At 44.0% G+C, this 10,308-nt stretch overlaps 1 pseudogene; it reads right to left on the bottom strand.

Moving 5' to 3' along the window:
* Positions 1-8,651: 8,651 nt before the first annotated feature.
* LOC130706481 (centrin-2-like) lies at positions 8,652-9,176 on the bottom strand (annotated as a pseudogene).
* Positions 9,177-10,308: the final 1,132 nt, after the last annotated feature.

Below are 10,308 nucleotides of genomic sequence, written 5' to 3'. Positions count from 1 at the left end.
TTTACATTATATTAGGTATTATAAGTAACCGAGGGAATTCCCTGGCAGTTAAGACTCAGCGCTTTCACTGCCAATGGCCCAGGCTGGATCCCTAGTTGGGGAACTAAGATCCCACAAGCCTTGGGGCTCGCCCAAAAGAAAAAAAAAAAAAGTAACCGAGAGACGGTTTTAAGTATACTAGAGGGTATGCCCAGGTTGGTTAAATGGAAACACTAGGCCATTTTATATAAGGGACTTGAGCATCCTCAGATTTTGCTGGGGTGGGGGGGTCCTGGAACCAATCCTCTACAGATACCGGGGCAAACTGTATTCCTGACCCCCTGGGTGCCAGGCAGTTCACAGCCCATTCAGAACCTCCTTAAGAGTTTGTTGGTAGAACCCTCTGGATGATTATTTAAGAAAAGTAAATGACAAAATAGGTTTTCCGCAAGACATTTCAAGCCAGCACCCCGAGTGCCAGTCATAATCCTCATTTGTGTCCCCGCTGACCCTTTTAGAATTAGCATGTAGAACACAAAAGGATGAGAAGTCGATTCCTATTATTACCCTGCAGCCACTTTCCTCACCCTTGCAGAATCGCAGTGCCCTGAGATATGTCCGCACACCGCCCGCCCCACCAAAGGGTTCCTCCAGTTTGAGAAAGCCTGACTTAGAGGGAAGATTGGCAGCCTGAGGCTCCATCACTCAGCCCAGAGAAGACACACTGGTCCAGCCTTCCTTAAGAGAATCTCCACTTGAGACTCTTTACAAAGCCCACATTGCTCCAAGTAAAATGCTGTCCAACCCATTCCACTTCCTTCTTTTCTCTCATTTCCAACAAAGAATGGCGCATTAGGGGGAGGGGAGACTGAAGTGTTGTAAGGCATTACCTAAGCGCCTATGCTCAAATAATGACACAATCAAAATTGTTACCAAAGCAAATAATAGAGCATGTTTTGGTACCAAAAGTAATGCCCTGGCTTCTCATCTGAAGGCAGCATTTCCTACAGCTATACTCAAAGATGTGACTAAATTCTCAACTGTTAGTGCTAGTTAAATATCTACTTTTCTGTTGTAAAACAACTATACTTCGATTAAAAAATTATGATATATATATATAAATATATATGTTTTTTATTTTATTATTATATTTTTCTGTAACATTGATTCCTTACTTCCTCAGTCTCTAGGGAGGCAGCCTGCAGAATGGTTAGGATCAGGGGGGCCTGGATCCTAATTCTGATTCTTCCATTTCCTTGCAGGTGACCTTTGGCAAATGATCTAATTTTTCTAACTTTCTTTATCTGTGAAAGAAGTAACACAACAGCACCTCTTTCACACGATTGTTCTGAGAATTAAATAAATTAATAGAAGTATAGCACTTCAACAGTGCCTGACACATAGAACACACCATGGAACGATTCGTTATTATTATTAGTGAGTTAAGACTTATGTTTAACTGGTAGTTTCCTTTGCCCCAGTCCAAATGGTGAGTACCTGGGGTTTACAGGGCAACTCCCATTTCAGTTAACATTTCCCTAGAGTAGAGCTAAAAGATTTCCAAAGCCCACAGAGGGTCCACTTGTCTTAGATGTATTTGATACAACTCAACAGTCAGAGGTAGTCCCAGAAGCTGACTGCAGTGGGGTTGGATATGAGCTGCCATTTTACAGCACCATGCTCTTTCACGTGCCAGACACTTGGGTCTTTGTCCTCACCTGAAACACCTCCTTTCTCCAGTGGAAAAGCCCGCACGTGAGCCCTGAAGGCCCAGCTCAGGTACCACTCCTGATCCAGGCAGAGCTGATTGCTCGTTTCCTTGCTTACCTGTGTTCCCACAACACAGCAGTCAGCTCTCCAGTGAAGAACTTTCCACCTTGCATTAGTGGCAGCATGCTAGCGCCCCTCCAACTAGACCTAGTTTCTCTCCAGCCAACACTTCTTCCCTAATGGGACAAAAAACCAGAAAGTTTGAGGGACCAGCTCAAGCTTACATGCTTGTTAGTGAAATGAAGGCTCAGGGACCAGGACTGTAAGCAGATAGGGTAGGGGGTCCCCAGAGAAAGAGAACCAGGCAGGGCTTTCTTGACATAAGAGAAACCATCTTTGGCCTAAGCCATTTTGTGATCTAAGCCTGGCCACAATGCTTGCCCTTGAACAGGTCTCAGTAAGTAATGATTTTAAGGGAAGTGAGGGAATGCAGGAACAAAGGAAAAACAGTCAAGAAACAATAGTTCAGAGATAAAACAGAGTCCTAGTTCCTCCTTAAGGGATATACATAACAATCTGATACATATCTTTGAGTTCTTCGGGAACTAAGACCCCCCACCCAGATGGAGGATGGAATGAGGATGTTGACCTTTTCTGACCCTTAAGACTTTGATCAACTACAGCTTGGACTCTGTCAAGCTTTACCCCAATTCTATGCTATAGTCACCTCTGCCCAAACCCCTTCACGAATATGCATGTACCCTTAGCTTAAAACTTCCCCAGTTTTGGTGTTTGGGGAGACACTGCTTTGGGAAAGATCCCCAGTGTTCTCCTTACTTGATGCAAGTAGTTAATCCTTCCTTCTCCCAATCAATCTGTTGTAGGAAAGGGGTCCCTTCCAGGGCCCGAGAGTGGGCTCTTGTCTAACACTGGGAAATGAATTGTCCAAGGAGACACACGTGCTGACAAAGCAAGAGACTTTATTGGGAAGGGGTGCCGGGGCAGAGAGCAACAGGGTAAGGGAACCCAGGAGAACTGCTCTGCTACGTGGCTCGCAGCCTCGGGTTTTATGGTAATGGGGTTAGTTTCCTGGTTGTCTCTGGCCAATCACTCTGACTCAGGGTCCTTCCTGTGGCACTTGCATGGCTCAGCCAAGATGGATTCCAGCAAGAAGGATTCTGGGAGGTTGGTAGGACATATGGACTGGTTTCTCCTCTCTCCTTTTGACCTTTCCCAAATTCTTCTGGTTGGTGGTAGCTTGTTAGTTCCGCATTCCTTACCAGGACCTCCTGTTGTAAGATAACTCATGTAAGTGGTTACTATGGTGCCTGGCTAGGGCGGGTGGTTTCAGTCAGTGGTTCCCCTAACAATTCCCCCTGAGAGACTTCATACTCAAAATACTTCTTGGGAGTTGGGGCAGAGGTCTCTTTCTTCTGTAACTACTTCCTGATGAGAGTGGGCGTAGTCCTGCCTAGTGGAATAGAAGTCTTTCTCCACCTGATTGATTGACTGATTGATTGATCTGCGTTGGGTCTTCGTTGCTGCATGCTGCATGCGGGCTTTCTCTAGTTGCGGCAAGCGGGGGCTACTCTTTGTTGCAGTGCACAGGCTTCTCATTGAGGTGGCTTCTCTTGTTGCGGAACACAGGCTCTAGGTGTATGGGCTTCAGTAGTTTCAGGACACAAGCTCAGTAGTTATGGCGTGTGGGCTCTAGGGTGCACGGACTTCAGTAGTTGTGGCTCACGGGCTCTAGAGCACAGGCTCAGTAGTTGTGGCACACGGGCTTCAGTAGTTGCAGCACACGGGCTCAGTAGCTGTGGCTTGCGGGCTCTAGAGCACAGGCTCAGTAGTTGTGGCACACAGGCTTAGTTGCTCCGCGGCATGTGGGATCTTCCTGGACCAGGGTTCGAACCCGTGTCTCCTGCATTGGCAGGTGGATTCTTAAGCACTGTGCCACCAGGGAAGTCCCACTCTCTCCACCTGATTTAAATCGAGGTATTCTGTGCCCCAAATCGGCATTCACCCTCGTAGTAACAACAGTTTAGCCTGAAACTGTTGGACCCTATCAGAGATGAACCTTGTTAGCAGTTGAAATAGACAAGGGCCAAACAGGAGGCCGAACAGGATGGTCATTGCCGGGCCCAGAAATGGAAGGTAAAATTTGGGGTGAGGGCTGCAGTGTGTGTGACTTTTTTCTGATCGGTTTGTAGTGAGGTAACAGGGCGGTGCTCCAGGAGTCTTGTGCTCAGCCTGAAGTTACCATCCTTCACCTGGGTGGGAGCCTTAGTTCCTGCAGAAGAACTCAGAGATATTGTTATGCATACTCCTTGAGGAGGAACCAGGACCCTGCCCCAAGGCCATACCATCCCTTGACTGCTCCTCCCCTGTTTCTATATCCCCACCATTCCCTGATTAGCAACTGTTTGAATCTGCTCTTTGGAACTCAGGGAAGGTCAAGGAGGCTGAATGAAGCCTATTTCCTACAAACAAGAAATAGGGGACACAGAAAGGATTTGTACTCCAGAGCCCAACAGAGTCCTGCTCAGTTTCAATTCAGGGAACTGGGCTACGACAGCTCTGGCCACTCCCTGCTAAAAGGGGGACTAGTCCTGCCTCAATTTGGAAAATAGACACCGAGTTGGAAATATTTCTGAGTTCCAAGTCCTGGATCTGAGTCTTGTATGATTAAAATCTGAATCCCCGCGTGCTCTAGGGCCTGCATGCCACAACTACGGAGCCCGAGTGCTGCAACTACTGGAGCCCACGCACCTAGAGCCCGTGCTCCACAACAAGAGGAGCCACCGCAATGAGAAGCCTGCGCACCGCAACGAAGAGTAGCCCCTGCTTGTCGCAACTAGAGAAAGCCCGCGCACAGCAATGAAGACCCAAAACAGCCAAAAATAAATTACAAAAAAAATTAAAATCTCAATCCCTTGGTCCGCCATTTTGGTGTAATAGACCCAATTAGAAGTAGTTGGGGACTTCCCTGGTGGTGCAGTGGTTAAGAATCTGCCTGCCAATGCAGGGGATGTGGGTTCAAGCCCTGGTTCAGGAAGGTCCCACATGCCGTGGAGCAACTAAGCCCGTGTGCCACAACTACTGAGCCTGTGCTCTAGAGCCCATGAGCCACAACTACTGAGCCCACGTGCCACAACTACTGAAGCCCATGCACCTAGAGCCCGTGCTCTGCGACAAGAGAAGCCACCGCAATGAGAAGCCTGTGCGCCGCAACAAAGAGTAGCCCCCACTCGCTGCAACTGGAGAAAGCCCGCGCACAGCAACGAAGACCCAACGCAGCCAAAAATAAATAAATAAGTTAATTAATTAATTACAAAAAAAAAGAGAAGTATTTGGAGGAGTGACAACTGGAACTTTAAGAGACAAAATAAATCTCATTCCCTGAGGAATTCAGAAGAGTAAGCCGGAAACCCAGTCTGGACCTCGCACTTTGGGGAGACTTGTAGCCAGGTAGCCAGTTGTTTATTCTTATCTAAGTAGGTTTTAACTTCAGATATGGTATTAATATGTACATAACAGGAGCTATTGGCCACTACACATCTCTTTTTTCTACTACTATCTGATCTAAAACAATTTCATTTTCTAAAAATTTAGTAGTTACAAGAGGATACCTTGAAACCATAAGGTTGCAGATACCAGCTGCCAGCAGACATTTTTTTGAGAATGGCTGGTGGCATCCCAAGTCTGACACAGCTCAGAAAACTCAAGTTCTTAGCAATACAAGGACTTGTCTGAAATCACGTCCATAATGCCACCTAGTATTACCTTGGATGTCTGAATCACAGCTACTCCATTTTGACTTTCAATTGCACTTCTCTCTTTAATGGCCAAAGCAGATGTCACTGTTAATGATTTTAGAGCTTTTCTAGATATGAGAAGATGGAAGAATTTGGGCTCATAAAGTCTTCTCCTGAAAGTATATAACGATCTGCAGGCCTGTTCTACCAGTTTTTCCCAGAGCACAGAGTGCCTCATTCCTGATCTCCACCCTGAACTCCTTTCAGGGTGTGTTAAGGTCAGTGGCTGCAGTGGCCATTGACCTAATCCTTGCAGAGGCATACGGCAAGTGACAATTTTCAGTTGGCAGGGCCCCTTCAGGGTCATAAATTCAACCATGGTTTCAGGGGCACTTCATGACCACTTCGTCCCATGGTGCTAGGAATGATCATTCCCAGGTTTGGCAAAGACTTCACTGATAGGCCACTCAATGTGCTATTACTGGACTAGGTCTTATTCACAGTAGCCAAAAATCTCTGGACCACCTGTCTTGCTAGTCTTTTATGGTCCACGAAAATATTCCCTCTTGTTGCTTCTTCCCATATCTAGAGTTACACTATTACCATCATTGATCTTATATGGAACTATACATCATCATTTTATCAGAGGCTCATTCACACATTTGGTAATGCAAAGAACAACAATTTTGTAAAACACTCAATATAAAAAATAATATAGGGACTTCCATGGCAGCGCAGTAGTTAAGAATCTGCCTGCCAATGCAGGGGACATGGGTTTGAGCCCTGTTCCAGGAAGATCCCACATACCGTGGAGCAGCTAAGCCCGTGCGCCACAACTACTGAGCCTGCACTCTAGAGCCACAACTACTGAGCCCGCGTGCCACAACTACTACAGCCTGTGTGCTCAGAGCCCATGCTCCGCAACAAGAGAAGCCACCACCATGAGAAGCCAGTGCACTGCAACAAAGAGTAGCCCCCGCTCGCTGCAACTGGAGAAAGCCCGCATGCAGCAAGGAAGACCCAATGCAGACATAAATAAATACATTTATTTATTTATTTATTTATTTATTTATGTATTAAAAAAATAATATAGCTAGCAGTATTAGTAAGCTCACAAGAATTTAAGTCAAGAACTTCCATTAGGTGCGGCCCAGTATATCCCAGGTTATCTTAGTCTGTTCTGTACCAATCCTTATCTTTAAGGGAAATAATATATTGGCACTGTCCATAAGGCACCCAGCCCAGTTTCCTAGTGTTACTAGGCTGGTTATCTCTAGTATGGTTTAATTGTCCCCAAATAAAGTTGCCTTTAAATTTAAATGACCATAGCCTGGTGTTAACCTCCCGGTTGCAGATCATGGAGCATCTGAGCTTCGTCCAAAGACAGATTACTGAGTTAAGCTTCAGAAACAAACTTAGAGTGTCCTTTTAATAATTCAATTAAAACTTTACAATGATATAACATAACAGCAAAAACTAAGAAGTGAGTCTTAGTGAATACAGACCTCAATAAACAGAATTAGATTTTGATGTCCATTGAAGCATCACTTTCTGTCTAAAATTACTCTCATTTTTAACAATATAGTCACAGCAAGATTAATTTGTCTGCAAATTAAGTCTGATTAGTTGATAAAAGGCTTCCCCGGACCAGGAAAGCAAAGCCAAGGGCTTGCCACAGATTCTGCCTCACAGATTTAGGTGAATTCCTCCCTTTTTAAGGTCCACAAAAATACCTTCAGATTCCTGCACCTGTTAGGAGGTGGCCTTTCTAATTTATCTGATAAAGCTGCTGGGAACCCCAGAGTTTCCAATCTCTGGAGGGGTCAGGTAGAGAGAAAAGAGAAATGTTTAAATTCTGCTTACAAAGGTGTAATTTACCAAATTGCTGTAAGTCATAATTAGTTTGAGGGGAAGGGTTTCTTTATATCTGGAAAACACAAATTAACAGCTAGCAATGTTTCAGATAGAAACATAAACATTACAACTATATTCACCAGTTCATTCAGTAACTAATCCTCTTGTTAAACTTTTGATGAAGCATCAGGTTTCCTTAAGATTCTTTGATTTCTTACCCAGTTCCCCAGGATAATTTGAGATTTATCAGAGTACAACAACTGTCTATAAATGACAGAAAGACTTAAAAAGTCACAGTTAAACATCTGATCACAATGTAATTGACAAAAGAAACTTACTGCTGTGACATGCAACATTTTAAAATAACTAGAATTATGACTGGTAACATTTTACCAGGACATACTAGATTTTTAGGAATTCCAGGTAATTTCTAGAATAATAACATCCATACAGTATATATATATATATTTTTCAAAATAAGAAAGGCTTTATTTGAAGACAAAACAAATAGCACGCACACACACACACACACACATCCAAATGCAAGTAAGAGAGTTCACTGGGTTTTATAAAAGAGAAAGCTGCACTCAGGCGCCAATTAAAATTGGAACCATTGAAGAGATGCCCCCTGCTTGTGGTGACACAGGTACAACATGTGCCTGTGAAGAAGTTGTTCTGCGGTGGCATAAATGTGGGAATGCGGGACAAAGCGATACAAGGCAGAACAGCAGGTGGGCAAAAGCTTGAAGACCCTTTTCTCCACTCTAACGTGCTCTCGTTCTGCCCTGGGGAATTAAAGCAGTCAGCAGGTCACCTTACAAAGAACCTCAATTTCAAAGAACACTTTGAAAAGGTGAAAATAGATTCAGAGTTATTACTAAAGTCATACAGAGAGGTCAGTGGGGGAAAAATAATTTACGGTCTCAAAAACCAGGCTTCACACAACAGCAGGCACGAAATCGAGTTCCATGTGCTTGCGGTATAAAAGATGACACTGATCTTGGGCTTCCCTGGTGGCACAGTGGTTAAGAATCCGCCTGCCAATGCAAGGGACACGGGTTTGAGCCCTGGTCCGGGAAGATACCACATGCCGTGGAGCAGCTAAGCCCGTGAGCCACAACTACTGAGCCTGAGCTCTAGAGCCCGCAAGCCACAACTACTGAGCCTGTGTGCCACAGCTACTGAAGCCCACACGCCTAGAGCCCGTGCTCTGCAACAAGAGAAGCCATGACAGTGAGAAGCCCGAGCACCGCAACAAATAGTAGCCCCCGCTCACTGCAACTAGAGAAAGCCTGCGCACAGCAACGAAGACCCAACACAGCCAAAAAAAAAAAAAAAAAGATGACAGTGATCTTAATAAAAGCTGGTCTTCTTCATGATACACAGGAACTCTTGCTCATTGACTTCTCCGTCTCCATTTCTATCGGCCTCATCAATCATTTCCTGCCCCTCCTCATTGGTGAGGTTTTCACCCAACTCCTTGGCCACACATTTTAGATTTTTGAACTATATCTTCCCAGTTTCATCATCATTGAAGAGCTTCAAAGCTTTCAGGATTTCTTCTTTGGTATCTTTCTCAGACATTTTCTGACTCATCACAGTCAAAAAGCTACAGTTCATTTTTCTTGTCCCTTCCTTATCAATTTCACTTATCATTTTCTTATCTCTTCTTTCTTGGGTTCAAAGCCCAGTGCCCTCACTGCCACCTTAAGTTCCTTAACATCAATTGTCCCAGTTCTGTCAGCATCAAAGAGATCAAAAGCTTCTCAAATTTCCTGTTTCTGCTCTTCAGTAAGCTCCGGTTTAGGACTCATCCTTTTTCGCTGAGCAGTTGATGCCATGTTTGCCTTCTTAAAGTTAGAGGCCATCGCGGATGGACTCCACTTCCTGTTCCATACAGTATATATATATATTTTTTTCATACAGTATATTTTTTAAAAAGTTTATCACTCATGTAATAATGCTCTCCATGTATTGTAATTTAACATACTGATGAAATATTTCTCTGTGAGATGCTTCATGGGTCTTCTAAAGCATCTCGAACTTAGCTGGAGGTCAAAAGAACTGTAATTAAAATTTGATATTTGGAAAGTTTGTCAGAAAAATATCAAAAGGGTTTAGAACACTCAGTCAGATAGGATCACAGGTCACTGTGAAACAATAGTTATTCACTTAGCCAAAGTAACAATAAAAGATTTCAAAGGCAAATACAGAACAGATCGCTTAAAAGGTAAAGAAACTTAAAATCTGTTATCAAAGGCAGTTCAACATTTTAAGAAAACTTGTTCTCTTAACAGAGAGAAAAGCCAAATTCAAGTTTTGTACCAGCTTACTTTTAAAATTCATTTAATCAATTAAATTTATTCTAAGCTTAGCCAGTCCTGACCATGCACAAAACTCTTTCCCCAGGGTCCACTTCCCACAAATCTTCCATCACTTTCTGTATCCATCACTCTTTCTTCCATCCAGAAACAACCAGCTCTCAGTCAGACTTACTTTCTTTTCACTAATAAAATGCAATTCTATTCCTCATACCTTCTTTTTTTTTTTTTTAAGCAGAGGGAGTTTTATTTTTTTTATTTATTTATTTATTTTTGGCTGCGTTGGGTCTTCGTTGCTGTGTGCAGGCTTTCTTTAGTTGCAGCAAGCGGGGGCTACTCTTCATTGCAGTTCATGGGTGTCTCATTGCAGTGGCTTCTCTTGTTGCAGAGCACGGGCTCTAGGCACGCAGGCCTCAGTAGTTGTGGCTCATGGGCTCTAGAGTGCAGGCTCAGTAGTTGTGGCACACAGGCTCAGTTGCTCTGTGGCATGTGGGATCTTCCCGGACCAGGGATCGAACCTGTGTCCCCTGCACTGGCAGGCAGATTCTTAACCACTGCGCCACCATGGAAGTCCCACATTTGTTTTCTTACAGAGAACATCTCAGGGTGGCACCAAACCTATTCATTAATAGTCCTAAATATCTTTAGTTTCTCTGTTTAGTAATTGATGTCTCAGTGTCTTATTTTAT

The sequence above is a fragment of the Balaenoptera acutorostrata genome, chromosome X, assembly GCF_949987535.1.
Source record: "Balaenoptera acutorostrata chromosome X, mBalAcu1.1, whole genome shotgun sequence".
Taxonomy (NCBI): Eukaryota; Metazoa; Chordata; class Mammalia; order Artiodactyla; family Balaenopteridae; genus Balaenoptera; species Balaenoptera acutorostrata.
This window is presented reverse-complemented; position numbering and strand designations above follow the sequence as displayed.